Source organism: Pinus tabuliformis, chromosome 9 (assembly GCF_031772625.1).
Source record: "Pinus tabuliformis cultivar Carrire ecotype Pingquan chromosome 9, CPIR1, whole genome shotgun sequence".
NCBI lineage: Eukaryota > Viridiplantae > Streptophyta > Pinopsida > Pinales > Pinaceae > Pinus > Pinus tabuliformis.
Window position 1 is genome coordinate 534,560,014 of NC_142307.1, and position 15,673 is coordinate 534,575,686.

Consider the following 15,673-nt stretch of genomic DNA (forward strand, 5'->3'; position numbering starts at 1 on the left):
TATGGTAAAGATATAGATAGTATATATCCTTGTGTGTTCCCTCTTCCCAAAGCTTGTGCCTCAGCCTAATGCGGCAGAAGAGGTCAGCAAACACAGCAAACATTATAGTCGAAAGAATGGCAAGGGACAATGGAAGTCTCTACAGAATGTAATGGATCCATCGGTTGTATTTTCATATTTCCTCCTCACAACAGATCAGAAGATCGGTTATCAGAGCACAGCAGCTCCTTGGCATGCTGTGAGCAGTGCAGCTTTTTCTTTGTCCTACATATTGCTGCAATAATCTCTGTCCAAGCATGGTGGGCATCCAGGAAGTTGTCCAACAACTTCTCATGAGCACTCTTTCAGTCTTTTACTTGAAATTCCATTCTGTGTCTAAATAAGGTTTTCAATCTTGTCAGAACAGTTTTATCATGTGTTGTTTGTCGATGAGATCCATTTTAGGTGATTTTCGACTGAATTCTAACCTCAAAAGGTCAGGATAAAGAGACTGGCATATGAGCGTGGTACTTCAGATACAGCCTTCAAAAACATGATATCAAGTACACGGATAAATATAAACCCCAACTGTTCCACAAATAATTATTAGGAAAAAAGAATGATAGAAGGATATATTAATGTCAACTAGTAGCCAGAAGTGGCTACCAGGATTGTGAATGTACATTATAATACTCCATCCATTTCAGATTCAGCATAGCAATAGTTAACAGATTGACCTTCTCAGTATGAGATGATTAAGGATTAGTGCCTAAATCAGCCCAAGCCATCAGTCTACCTAAACGGTACATACTGATCTCCTAAGATTCACTCAAGTGAATAATTGCAATCTATGGAGAGTAATTATCAAAAATAAACAAGCATGAAGCATAGCACCATAGATCATGCTTTGGACTTCGGCTTATAGTATCTAAACTTGCAATGATTGATTAAACTTAGTCGAACAGAATCAACCATTCCCTTAACATTATTGTGACACTTGGAATCTCTGAACGCAATACAATACAAGAACCAAAGACATGGCAAGTCTTTGGTTATTAGTCAAGTTATGGTTAGTTGCTCGTTTAAACTGAATCACCAGTAGTCCCTGCAGGAACATAATCCATCCTTGAAATGATGGAAGCGATTTGCATCCCTCACTATAATTTGTCGTCTCAAAATCATGGAGATGAACTTAGTGGCACTGTGGCAGTCATCACACACACGGAGGTTTTTTGTGATTTGGATAGGAGTATCAGGGTTTGTAGTAATAAGGCCGAAGGCAATGGCTAGCTTCTCACTATGACTGCCAAGCATTTGTTCCTTCTCCTCCTCCACATTGTGCAGAACAGCATCCGTGTTAGCTGAATACCCTGCCTCCTTCATCTGCCCAGCCAAGCTCTCCAACATTGCATAAATTTCCTCGGACCGAGGGTGCGATCTATCTCCTACATAAAATGTATGAACTCTGTGGTTTACCTCGATGAAGCTCCATCCTGGTGGCTTTTTCAAACTCCTAGCTTTCATCATCCTTCTTACGTTTGCTACATCAGCCCATTTCCCTGCAACAGCATATATATTTGACAGGAGTACATAATATCCGGGATTCCAGGGTTCTAATTCAAAAATATGCCCTGCCACATGTTCTGCTAGCTCTATATTGCAGTGAATTTTACAGGCACCAAGCAAGGCTCCCCAGACACCAGCGTCAGGTTTTATTGGCATTTTCTTGATAAATTCTTCGGCCTCTTCCAACTGTCCTGCTCGACCAAAAAGATCAACTATGCATGCATAATGCTGTAGCCTCAGCATAATGCAATAGTCTCTCCTCATGGAATCAAAGCACTGCCAACCCTCATTCACTAAGCCTGCATGACTGCACGCGGAAAGAATACACAGGAAGGTGACATCACTCGGCTCGACGCTGGACTGCTGCATTTTAGAAAAGAGTTTCAGAGCACAATTCCCATGCCCGTGCATGCCATAACCAGCAATCATTACATTCCAAGAGATAACATCTCTTTTAGCCATTCTGTCAAAGAATTGGCGTGCAATCTCTACATTGCCACACTTTGCATACATGTCTATGAGAGCGTTTCCCACAGTAACACGCGATTCAAATATATTCCTAACTGCGTAGCCATGAGTAGACTTACCTTGTTGCAGAGCTGCTAGGTGGGCACACGCTGGGATAACGCTCAACACCGCCACAGAGTCAAGCATCACACTTGTCAACCGCATCTGCTGAAACAGTGCTAATGCCTCATCCGCTCGGCCCCCCTGAGCATACCCAGAAATCATGGCACTCCATGAGAACACATTTCTTTTAGGCATTTTGTCAAACAATTCACGAGCAATCCCTAATCTCCCACACTTGGCATACATGTCTACAAGGGCAGTTTCCACAATAACATCCGATTTCATTCTACTCTTAATTATACATTCATGGATCCACTTACCCTGTTGCAGAGCTGACAATTGCGCACACGCGGGAAGCACGCTTTTGAAGGTGATCAGATTCGGCTTCACGCAGTTCCGCTGCATTTCATCAAAGAGCATCAAGGCCTCATTGGCAAGCCCATTCTGAGCATACCCGGCTATCATGGCATTCCATGAGACCACATCTCGTTCAGACATTTTGTCAAACAACTGGCGTGCAATCTCCAAATTCCCACACTTGGCATACATGTCTACAAGGGCATTCTGAACAAAAACACATGACTCGAACCTCGACCTAACAATATGTTCATGAATCTTCATCCCTTCTTGCAGAGCCAAAAGCGAAGCACATGCCTTGAGTACAAAGGGGAATGTGAAATTGTTGGGCAGCACATGCGCCCTCTGCATTTGATAGTACAATGGTAGGGCTTCCTCACAAGGCCCGTTACAAGCATACCCTTTAATCATCTCGTTCCATACTAAAACATCTGGTTTCTCAATTCTGTCAAACAGGCGGTGTGCATTCTCCATACTGCTGAAAACTGCATACATACCTACAAGCTTGGTTTGCAGAAAAATGTCTTGGTGGAATCCATTTGTGATAATGTGGGCATGGACTTGCTTCAACTGCTCTATGTTGACACATGACTGCAAGATTGAAGCGTATGTGTTCCACTGGAATGGCTGATCCCACGCTTCCTTTAATGTCGAAGTGATCGCCTGTAAGCGTCCAGTGCCAGGCCTGAGCACTGGCTTCAGTGCATTCATGTTGGTACATGTTTGTAACAGAGACTCATATTAAAGAGCCTTCGCGATATACGAGATTTCAGGTATGCTGAAACACATTTAGCAACTCTTTCACAGGCATGTGTTTTGGGTTGTTTGTTTGTGTCGTTGACGCAGGACAGATCATTTTGTTAGACTTATTAAGTTAGCCTATGTTGATATTCAGTTTCTTTACTCTATTTTATTTTTTTAATATATATATATATATATATTTATTATTAAAATGAATGGCAATAATTTAATTGGTGATTGTGATGTTACTTTGTCAACGGTCAACAGTACTTTTAGATTTGATTTTTCTAGATGCATTGTGTTATTCGGTTTTATATTTAGACATTTAAAATTTTCAAACTAATCACTCTTATGTGACTTAAATACTTAAGTAAATAATAATTATAATAATTTAAAAATAAATAATTATCACATTTTTATTATATAAAATGAAATAAATATTATAAATTATATTGTTTTATTAGATTATGTTTACTATTGATTGCGTTGATTGGCCCACTCTAATATTTATTGCTTGGAGTGCTCCACCCTAACCTAGTTGGGTAGGAATGTTAAAATATAGTGTAAAATAAAATAATATTTATTATTTATTATTAAATCAATTAAATTTAAATATATTTATTTAATTAGTATATATTTATTTTGGTCAAGTTATGGTGGTTTTTGAGCTCTAGGTTTGTGACAATTCATAGTATTAACACATTTTATTCAGTGAAAAATAGCCTATTTAAAGGGAGAAATAAAACCAACCTAGATCCATCTTAATTCTGGATCTATCAAGTGTAACATAATGTAATGTAAACATTTTGACTCCGTCAAAATAAAATAAAAATAAACTCTCCAACTTAGTGTGGTAGAGATGTTGCAATGTAATTTTTCGGTTAACATTTTGACTCAATCAAAATAAAATAAAAAACATAAATGGTAGAGATGTTGTAATGTCATGTTTAACACCTTGATTCTGTCCAAATAAAATAAAAATTTAATTAAAAATAATTATTATTATAATTATAATAATTATAATCATAATTAATAATTAAACGAGCTTAGATTCATCTTAACTTTGAAGCTACCAAGCTTTGATAAGAATCAAATGTCTTGAGATGCATACCTCTTTTAAAGTGAAAAGAGATTTAATCCCTCTCAACCCTTGGTAGATCCAGAATTAAGATGGATCTAGAATGATTATTTGTGGTATAAAGATTTCTTTTAAGGAAAAAAATCATAATTAATAATTAAACCAGCCTATATTCATCTTAACTTTGGATCTATCAAGCTTTGATAGGAATCAAATGTTTTGAGATGCAAACCTCTTTTAAAGTGAAAAGAGATTTGATCCCTCTCAACCCCTGGTAGATCCATAATTAAGATGGATCTAGATTAGTTATTTATGGTTCATCTTAACTTTGGATCTACCAAGCTTTGATAGGAATCAAATGTCTTGAGATGCAAACCTGATCCGGATTTAAACAGGAACACAACAAATTACAGATATAACCATACATATAGAGATGCAGTGGAAATAATACTTCATTTCATTATTGTAAAATACTGAAATATGCTTACACACAGAAATGGAAATAAACTAGCTAGGGTGATGGTAGCTTATCTCTGAGAAAAGATGTGGTGACTACATGCCTTTGAACTGTGTTACAATGAGGCACGAAGGCCTATTTATTGTTGAGAAACAATGGAAAACCCTAAACATTCAAAAACCTAACCCTAGAAGATGAAACACCAAATTGTGGGCCCCTTTTGGGTAAATTGGCACATCAACTTCCCAGGGTAGTAACTTTGGCCTACGATCTCCATTTGACGCGCACAATATATCGTTACAAATATCTATTCAAGAACTACAACTTTGGGAAGAACAACATTAGTCTATGTTGCTCCCAGTTTTCCCAAAAAACATCGTTTATGGCCTCAAAATGGCTCTGAAAGTTCAGGACCCGAAAAACTGCTAAAAATAGTAAATTGTGCTACAATTAAGGAAACTGAAAAGCTGAAAGAAACAATGGTGGGGGTCCAAGTGGACTTGGCGAGTGGCCACCAATATCAACCTGGATCATTCCTACCCCCTTAGGAAGCAATGGTCCCCATTGCATCGAGTTCCTCCATGAGATGAGGAAACTTCTGCTGAACTTGGTCCCTGGTGAGCCACTTGCCCTGCTGAAGGAGTTGGCCTGCTTTGACAACTCGATACAATTGGATCTTCTACTGGCGAGTGTGCTTGATCTGTGTGTCCATGATCTGATCAGTTGCAACTTGTTCCATGCAATCTGGATTTAACTCTATGGGTGTGAGCTGTTTTGCAATGTCGGATGTGTCTAGTAATGGTGGAAAGTATGGCCGAAGGCAGTCCACATTGAACCCTGGGTGCAGGCCAAGGAATGGGGGAATGTTGAGCTCAAATGCATTGTCTCCCACGACCTTGGTAATGGAGTAAGGACCATATCAGAGTGGTTTGAGTTTCCGATAGGCTCTAGTAAGACATTCCTTTTGCAAATGTAACCAGACTTTGTCGCCCACCTGAAACTTGTGTGGCACCCGATGTTGATTATGTCGCTACTTGTACTTGGCATTTGATTTCTCCAGAATGTCGTGGACTTGCTGGCGAATATGTTGGATGTGCTCAATGAAGCTATTTGCCTTATCTGTTTCGGACTGGACATGAGCCGAATCTGCGTGAGTAGCTGCAAATGGCATGGCCACATCAATGGGACATAGTGGTTGGAATCCCAAGCCCACTTGAAAAGGGTTGTGGCCAGTCAAGCTGTGGAGAGCTCGGTTGTAGCTGTGCTGAACATAGGGGAGACTCTCATCCCATGTGCGTGGATACTTTGAGTTGTACATGCACAGAATGTGTACGATCATCTTTTTGACAACCTCTGTCTGGTCGTCAATTTGAGGATGGAAGGCTATGGACTTAGTGAGTTTGGTGTCCAGCATCAACCAGAGACTGGACCAAAATGTACTGAGGAACTTGTTGTCCCGATCTGAGATGATAGACTGTGGGATCCCAAAGTGTACCCACACTCATTCAAATAAGAGTTTAGCAGTGGCTTCTGCTGTGATATTCTTCTTGCAGGCCACCATAATGGCCATCTTCGAGAATCTGTCGACGACCACAAAAACGCAGTCATTTCCATGCTTAGTAAAAGGAAGGCCTGACATGTAATCCATGGAAATGGATTCCCAAGGTCGACTAGGGGTAGGCAGCGAGGTATAGAGGCCTTGCTTCTTGATGGTCAGTTTGGTAATGGCACAAGCAGTGCATGATCTGACGTACTTCCCGACATCCTGTTGAAGATTCGACCAATAGAAATACTTCTGCAGTACTACCACCATTTTCTCGACCCCGAAATGCCCAGCAGCGCAATGGTAGTGTGCTTCCCAAATCATCTTGGCACGCTCGCTTGAAGGAACACAAAGGTGACCCAGATGGCATAATAAGGCATCCTGTGGTGAAAATCTAGAACACGCTGACCCTCCAAGAGTGTCTGGTATATGTGGCTGAATTCTGGGTCATTTTTGTAGAGAAGTGGCCAATCAGAAGTCTCGTGCCCATAAGTGTTGAGCACGGTGGTTAACGCCATGATCGGTGGTGGACTGAGGCAATATGCAACATTATTGGTGCTACCCTTCTTATACTTGATATTCAAATGGAACTGTTACAAGTATGTGGACCACTTTTGATGGCAATCATTATGCAATTTCCCTTGGGTCTGTATGAACTGCAGGGGTCGGTGGTCTGTGCGGATGACCATTACCTTCCCCAAAATGTAATGCTTCCATTGTCGACAGGCCTGCACAATGGAAAACATCTCTTTGTCATAAGTGGGATACTTCCAGACTGTGTCTGAAAGTGTCTCACTGTGATATGCCACTCGATGCCCGTGTTGAGTAAGCATTGCCCCAATAGCATAGTCAGAGGCATCTGTCTCGACCTCAAATGGTTGTTGCAAGGCTAGTAATGTGAGAACTGGTGCTGAGCAGAGGCGATCTTTCAACTCTTTGAATGCCTTATGTTGAGATTTAGACCAATTTTTTTTTTTCTTTCACTCCTCCCTTGGTGACTTGACTCAAGGGCCAAGTGATATGAGAAAATCCAAACACAAACCTACAGTAGAAGTTGGCAAGACCTAGAAAGTTGCGGAGCTCAATTAGAGTGGTTGGAGATGGCCAATACTGAATGACTTGGATCTTGGCTAGATCCACATGCACCCCCCGTTCATCAATACTGTATCCCATATACTGAACCTGGGTCATACCCAAAGTGCATTTCTCCAAATTGGCACATAACTTGTGTTGTCGCAGTGTTTGGAGAACTTGTCGGATGTGCAGGAGGTGCTCTTCCCAACTCTGGCTGAAGATTAGTATGTCATCCAAGTATACCACTACAAATAAGTTGGTGAATGGACACAAGATGTCATCCATTAACCTCATAAAGGTTGCAGGAGAATTCGTCAATCTCAAAAGCACAACCAACCATTCGAAAAGGCCATCCTTGGCTTTGAAGACAGTCTTCCACACATTGGAGGGTTTGATTGGTACATGGTGATATCTTGACTTCAAATCGATCTTGCTAAAATATTTTTCCTCCTTCAGTTGGTCCAGGAGGTCATCAATCCGTGGGATTGGGTACCTATTATGGATAGTGATCTTCTTCAGCGCCCGATAGTCAATATAGAGTCTACAAGTCCCATCCTTCTTCTGTACCAACACGATCGGGCTCCCACAGGGTGACGAACTCGGACGGATGTGACCTTTCTGCAATAGCTCCTGAATTTGCCTCTTGATTTCATCATTCTCCGAAACAGAGCGCCGATAGATTGTTCCATTGGGCAGTGGCGCACCTGGGGTCAGATCGATGGAGTGCTTGACTTGACAGTGCAGAGGAACCCTTGCAGGGGAGGTGAAGATGTCCTCGTACTCCTCCACAACCTTGTCCATTTGTAGTTTTCGTGCGGAGGGGTCATGTTTAGAGGTCGTGGCCACCGTCTTCTTCATTCCATGAGGGCGTATCATCAGGAAAAAAATTTCCCGGTTTTGGAAATGAGCTTACTGCATTGTTTTGTAGTAACCGAAGAGATGGCGGTAGGCGGTGCTACCTCCGGTATCCTATACAACTTATTTCCCAAAGTAACAATAACAACACAAGGCCTTGATTCATACACAACATGTCACTTCCACAAGTATGGTTGTCCTAATAATACATCACAAACATCAAGGGGAGCAACGTCACACAATAACTCATCCGTGAAGGGCTTGATGTTGTATGGAAGGTGACACTGCTGGCTCACGTGAAGATCCCGTCCTTGGTGAAGCCACCCGATGGTGTACGGTTGTAGATGTGCTGTGGTCGATAAGCCCAGTCGCTTCACGACCTCTGCCAAAATGAGGTTCTTTTGGTTCCTGCTGTCGACAATGAAATGTAGTGGGGAGTCCTTTACCCACATCTGGGAGTGGAAGAGACGCTCCTCCTCCTCTAGATCTTTGAGTTCCTCCTTTTGGATCTTCGTGGTGGCAACGATGGTGTTGGTCTCCACATCGACAATCTGCTTCTGTTTGTCATTCCCCTTGTCGGGTTTTGACTTAGAGTCAAAACATGCATCTGATTCTGAAACCTTTAGCTCAACCACCAGTGACTGCTTGGCTCGACACTCACTTGTGTTGTGAGTGGAGCTCTTATGGAACTCACACCACTTTCCCGTGTACACTATTCTTTGCTTGCAGCTTTGGCGAGTTGTTTTGGGTCGCCATGCCTTGGCTTTGTCCTTTGTTCTGTGGTTTGGGGGCACTTTTCCCTTTCTTCGGATTCGCAGATCCAAAGTCTTGCTTCTTCTGTTTAAACTTTTGGTCGATCTTGACGGCATATCGGTATGCCGTGCCGAGTGAGGAGATGTTTAGGAATTCTATTTCTTCCTGTATGTACCTGTGCAGGTAGCCGCGGTATTTGAGTACCAAATTCTGCTCCAAATCCTTGATACCCAACTTTGTGTGAAGGGTATGTAAAATATTGGTAAACTCCGGCACATCTTGGTTCCTTCCCTGTCGCAGCATGGTCCACTTTATGTATTGATCCTCATAGCTTCTGACATGGTAATATTGCTCCTTGATGGCAGTCCGGAATGAATTCCAAGTGGGTGTGACTGAAAATAGTGAGGCCGTACTTTCATCCTTCTGCTCGCAGTAGGTTTCCCACTAGTCCTTGACATGGGGGGTGGATTTGAGAAGAGCGAAAGTAATATTTTCCCGGTTGGAAAAATCATGAACAGAAAAGTACCCTTCTAGCAGATTTAACCATTTATCTACGACGTCTGCATCTATCTGACCTTCAAATATGGGAATGTCAAAGTTAGCTTGTACCTTAAAGGGTGTGGTGCTTCCAGAGTAGTTGCTGGAAGTAGATGTGTCGCCCCTGGGTAGTCGCTGAAGGATCTGGGCAAAGTTGTCCATCATCGCGTTCCTTTGTCGCTCGAGGGCCTCTTCAAGCAAGATTTTGATAGGATATCCTGCCCCCTCATCTTTCTTTTCATCCACCATGGGAGGCCGTTGGGATTTGCGAGGCTAGTCTTGCAAAGGTTCGACCAATTCAAGCCCTAACTCCTTATATCCCGACCTCGTTGGGGACATGCAAAGAAAAACAGAGAAAGAGCAGACCGCTTTGATACCATTGATCTGAATTTAAACAAGAACGCAACAAATTACAGATATAACCATACACATAGAGATGTAGCATAAATAATACTTCATTTCATTACTGTAAAATATTGAAATATGCTTACAAACAAAAATGGAAATAAACTAGCTAGGGCGATGGTAGCTTATCTCTGAGAAGAGATGTGGCGGCTACATGCCTCTGAACTGTGTTGCAATGAGGCTCGAAGGCCTATTTAATGTTGAGAGACAATGGAAAACCCTAAACATCCAAAAATATAACCTTAAAAGATGAAATGCCAAACTATGGGCCTCGTTTGGGTAAATTGGTACATCAACTTCCCGGGGTCGTAACTTTGGCATACGATCTCCTTTTGACGCACACAACATTTCGTTATAAAGATCTATCCGAGAACCACAACTTTGGGAAGAGAAACATCGGTCCATGTCCCCATGTTTCTCCCAATTTTCCTAAAAAACATCATTTAGGGCCTCAAAACGGCTCCGGAAGTTCAAGATCCGAAAAACTGCTAAAAATAGTAAAACTGTGCTACAATTACGGAAATTGAAAAGCTGAAAGAAACAATGGTGGGGGTCCAAGTGGACTTGGCGGGTGGCCACCAATATCCACCTGGATCAAAACCTCTTTTAAAGTGAAAAGAGATTTGGTCCCTCTCAACCCTTTGTAGATCCACAATTAAGATGGATCTAGGCTAGTTATTTATGGTAGAGATTTTTTTTAAGAGTGATTGGCCGCTACATCCACAGGAAAATCTAGGTAGATCAACTTTGTAACAGCCCTGGTGAAAATTCCATGTAAAAAGATATAAATACCACAGATGATGGGACACGTATTCCAAGTTGAATGGTGGGCAGGAGATCCTAGTGTGTGTTCATTTGGTTGTTTATGGCTAAGGAAATTGGAAAAGGCAATGGCTAAGGCATTAAAGAGGAAAAAAAGTATTTTGGCACATTTATTTATGAAAATAATGGAAATTAGGAGAAAAGGAAGGTGAAATGTCACATTTTGCATGTGAGGAGGAAATTGAAGGGAAATCATGGAAAATGAAGAAAATAGAGGCCTCATTAATAAAAAGGTTTATGAAGATCAGTGGGAAAGACTTGGTCAGTTTAGATTTGGAGCTCTCTCATTATTCTCTCTCTCTCACATGCTCTTGGACACTTAGAGTTTTTTGAATTAGTGATCGGAGAATCCACAGTTTGAACATCTTTATACCAACATTTCAAATCCCAAGTGGGATCCATCATCAGGGTTGAAGAATGATGATAAAAGAAGAGCAATAAGGCAGAATAAATACTAATGAGGAAGAAGTTAAAGGAAAAACACAGAGTCGGCTAGAATTTTTAATATAATTTTATTTCATTTATATTTATTCATTATAATTTAAATTAATTATTATAAATAATTAATAATAGAATTTTATTGTTATACATATTTAATAACTAATATTTATAATAAATTATTATAAATAATACTTTATTGTTATTCATATTAATTATTATACATAATTAATATTTAATAATAATAAATTAATATATTAATTAATATATTAATTAATAAAATTAATATTATTAGATCATATTAACTAATTAATATATTAAATCCTATTAATAATTAATATTTATAACTAATTAATATAATAATTAAATATTAATTAATATGATGGCTAATAAATAAATTAATATAATATTAAAATACTAATAATAATCACTTATTATATAATAATTAATTAATTAATATAATAATTAATAATTAATAATTAATAATTAATTAATATTATAATTATTAAATAAAGTTAAATTATAAGAGATAAGTATTTATAGTTGACTAATATAGTAATTAACTAAAAATATTTAAATTATATTAACTAATTAATATATTAAATCATATTAATAGTTCATATTTATAGCTAACTAATATAATTTTTCTAAAAATTAATTAATATAATAGCTAATAAATTAATATAATATTAATCTAAAATAATAATCAATAATTATATAATAATTAATTAATTAATTAATTATTATTATTAATATAAAATGATAATTAAATAAATAATATAATAATTAATATATTAATTAATAAAATTACTAAATAAATTAAATTAAATTAATATATTTAAATTGTATTAGAAATTATAAATAGTTAATATTTATAGAAAACTAATATAATCATAAATATATTAATTATATTAATTACTTAATTAAATTATATAGAACCCTAATGAAGTAAAACAGGGAAAAATAGAATAAGAATAGGAGAGGGGACAACATACCAGAGGGATGCATTACCTGGGGATGGGTTGGCGACTTTTAATTTCTTTGATCAAGGGGAGCCAGCTTCCGCTAATTTCCAAACCATTGTCTCTGTTCAGATTCTGAGGATGCTTCATAATTTCAAGAGCTTCTCTGATCTTTCGTCTTTGATGATGTTCCTCTCTTGCGATAATGGATGCGTTTTCCAGGCAAATATGGTGTTTAGTCTTCAAGGAGTGTTCTGCCAATGCTGAGGTACGAGATCTTCCATTCTTGATATCAGCGCCATGTTCTTTGAGCCTTGTCTGGAGGGAGCGACCAGTCTCACCTATGTAGCTTTTTCCACAAGAACAGTCTATTTTATAGACTCCTTTAAGCTGAAGATTGTCAATATCATCTTTAACGGACTTCAAACCTTTTCTGATGGTACCGGGGGCTGAGAAATGAGTGGTAATGTTTTTCTTTCTTAGGATTTTAGCGATTTTGTCTGTAACCCCAAGGATATAAGGTAGAAAAATCTTACCCTGAGGTTGGTCTTGCGCCCTATGTTCATGAGATGACAACTTTCTTTCAGCTCTCTCAAAGGCTTTTTTAATCTCATGCTCTTTGTAGCCTATACTCTTAAAAGCTGAAACCAAATGTTTCTTTTCTTCATTCAGATGCTCTGAGTCAGAAATTCGAAGGGCTCTGATGGCAAGGGTGTTTAGAACACCAAACTTTTGGGCTGAGTGATGGTGGGAATCCGCATGGAGGTAACTTTCCGTGTGTGTTGACTTTCTGAAAACCTTGTGGCCTAGAGAGCCATCTTCCTTTCTGATGATTAGAACGTCCAAAAATGGGATGCTCATGTTTTCTTCAAGCTCCATTGTAAATTTTATTTCTGGAGAGATGGAATTTAAGTGAGTGAAAAACTTATCAAGTTCCGCTTTACCATGCGTCCATTTTATGTTGGTGTCATCGACAAAACGCTTCCACCATGCCGGCTTTAAAGGATAAGATTCCAGGGCCTTCTTTTCAAAGTGTTCCATGTATAGGTTGGCTACAATCGGTGATAGGGGAGATCCCATTGCCACACCTGATGTCTGCTCATAAAATATTCCTTGGAAGGTGAACACTGTGGATCTCAAGCAGATTTTGGCCAGCTTTGCAGTCCCTGGATCAGTCACATCTTTTATAACCTGAATGGCTTCCTCAAGAGGAATCTTCGTGAATAAGGATACCACGTCAAAGCTGACAAGAATGTCATCACGCTCCATCCTTTCATTTTTAATTAGATTTACAAAGTCTTGGGAGTCTTTGATGAAGGAATCAGTATTTCCGACAAGGGGTTTAAGGATTTTAGCCACATATTTAGCAAGCTCATAGGTTGGGGAGCCAATAGTATTAACTATCGGTCTGAGGGGAACCCCTTCCTTATGGATCTTGGGTAATCCATAGATTCTAGGGATGGTTTCACAGGATGGGGTTAATTTCTTCTTTAATTTCTCATCAAGGTTTGAATCTGAGATGATCTTTTTTACATCCTTCATGATTTTGGGAATGGGATTACTGTTCAACTTCTTATAACTGCCACAGTTTAGGTGATCATTCATCTTGCGCACATAGTCTTCTTTATCTAAGATGACTGCTGCTCCTCCTTTATCTGCTCTAAGAACCACCACCTTGTCATTGTTCCGCAAAGATCTGAAAGCTTTTTGTTCTTCCTTACTCAGGTTGCTTTTGGGAACATTGGCTTTTCTCATGATGAGAGAAAATTCTTGCCTCAATGCTTCTTTTTCTTCCAAAGGGAGGTTACTAATCCCATCTTCTATGCTACAAATCATGCTCTCAATGGGGAGGTTTCTAGGGGCAACCGCAAACCCCATACCTTTGCTGAGAACATTGGTTACAAGAGGATCTAATTCTTGGGAAGAAAGGTTGACCACTTTTCTATTTGACTCCCGGGTGTTTGTTGAAGACATTTCTTTCTGGACACCTATGTCTAAGCCTTGATTTCCATTGTTTCTCCTGCCATCATCAGAATTCTGAATGTGCTCCGACCATAGAGTATTTAATGAATTGTTTCCCAAGCTATCCTCTTTTGAATCATTATGCTGGCTGTAATTGATAACACTGCTTCTTAATATTAAATTAGGGTCGCTGTTAATGACCATCGTCTCATCTGCGCAGTTTTTACCATTGACTGCGGATTTAATAACCTTTGCGCAGTTGTTATCGGTATCTTTATATGAAACGCTGTCAGTGAATATAGAATCTGCGGATTTCTCATAATCTGCGTGGCTTCTAATGCTGGAACCATCCACGTGGCTTATAACTGCGGAGTTGTTATCGATTTCTTTATATGAGACGCTGTCATCTGCGGATTTCTCATAATCTGCGTGGCTACCATCCGCGTGGCTTATAATAGTATCAGCGTTTTTCTTTTTATCCTTTATAACTAACCCTGCGCAGTTTCTTGTGTCTTGTAATTCGTTATGGTTGCCGCTGCCTATTCTGCCAATTGCCTGGGCATTGATCGAACGGTCTGCTGCGGGGTTGCTGTTCACTGCGAGGTTTCCTTCAGAATCTGCTGCGATTAGCTCGTTGTTCAACACGTTATGCCCGCTGTCATTTGTGATTTGTGCAGGTTCACTGGCAGGATTTAGATTTTTGACCAATTCTTGGGATTTACCAGATAGCTTGGATAGTTTTTTGCGCTGCCTTGCCAGAGCAATCTGTCCTTCGTTATCTGCTTTAAGGGCAGTCCTGGCATCGATAATGGCCCAGAGATTTTTATTGATGCTGTTGGCAAGCTTAAGGTGGGAAGAGAGGGCTAAACAACCAAGATTTTCCAGAGAGACCCTAACCCTTTTGATTTCAGACCGAATCAGAGAGAAGCTGAGCTGGATAAATGCCTTACTATTATATTTGTTCTTCAATCTATGCTTAACCTGTGCAAATGGAGGAATGAGATTGTTGTCCCGACAATACTTAGAGTTTTCTTGGAGCACTTTGGCATTGGAGCAAGAAAAGAAAAGAAGGCAAGAGGAAGCAAGGATCAAGTAGGGAAATGCAGGATCAAGTGGCTACAACAGGCTTCATTGTAGGTATCAACTTGCATGTGTATTTTCCTTGCTAGATTTGGCATGCATGGGATTGCATGTGTATTTTCCTTGCTAGATTTGGCATGTATGGGATTACATGTGTTTCTTTTCTACCATGGCATGGGTTTTGTCAGGTGTGACAGTATTTCAACCTAGCCTTGCCATTTCTTGATAGCTTTGATGAGATGGGTTCTCTCATGTGTTTTGTGGAGGATGGTCGGATTGGATTCGAAGCTGAGTGGGGTGGATCTCCAACTTGACAAACACATGGTGGTAGTGGTCCTTGAACCAGACTGAGGATGCACGAAGCCACTGGCCTAGTAACCCCTAAACCGGACTGTGGGTTGCGGTAAAGCCAGATTGTGTGCCTCAATGGGCCTAGGAATCCTCATTGTTGAATGGCGGGATATACGGTAAAGCCAAGAGGTGGATTTTCTCTT

General features: G+C 39.7%; 1 pseudogene; it reads right to left on the reverse strand.

Annotated features, from left to right (window-relative positions):
* Window positions 1-901: 901 nt before the first annotated feature.
* Window positions 902-3,350, reverse strand: LOC149149602 (pentatricopeptide repeat-containing protein At3g12770 pseudogene; annotated as a pseudogene).
* Between the last annotated feature and the right edge of the window lie 12,323 nt (window positions 3,351-15,673).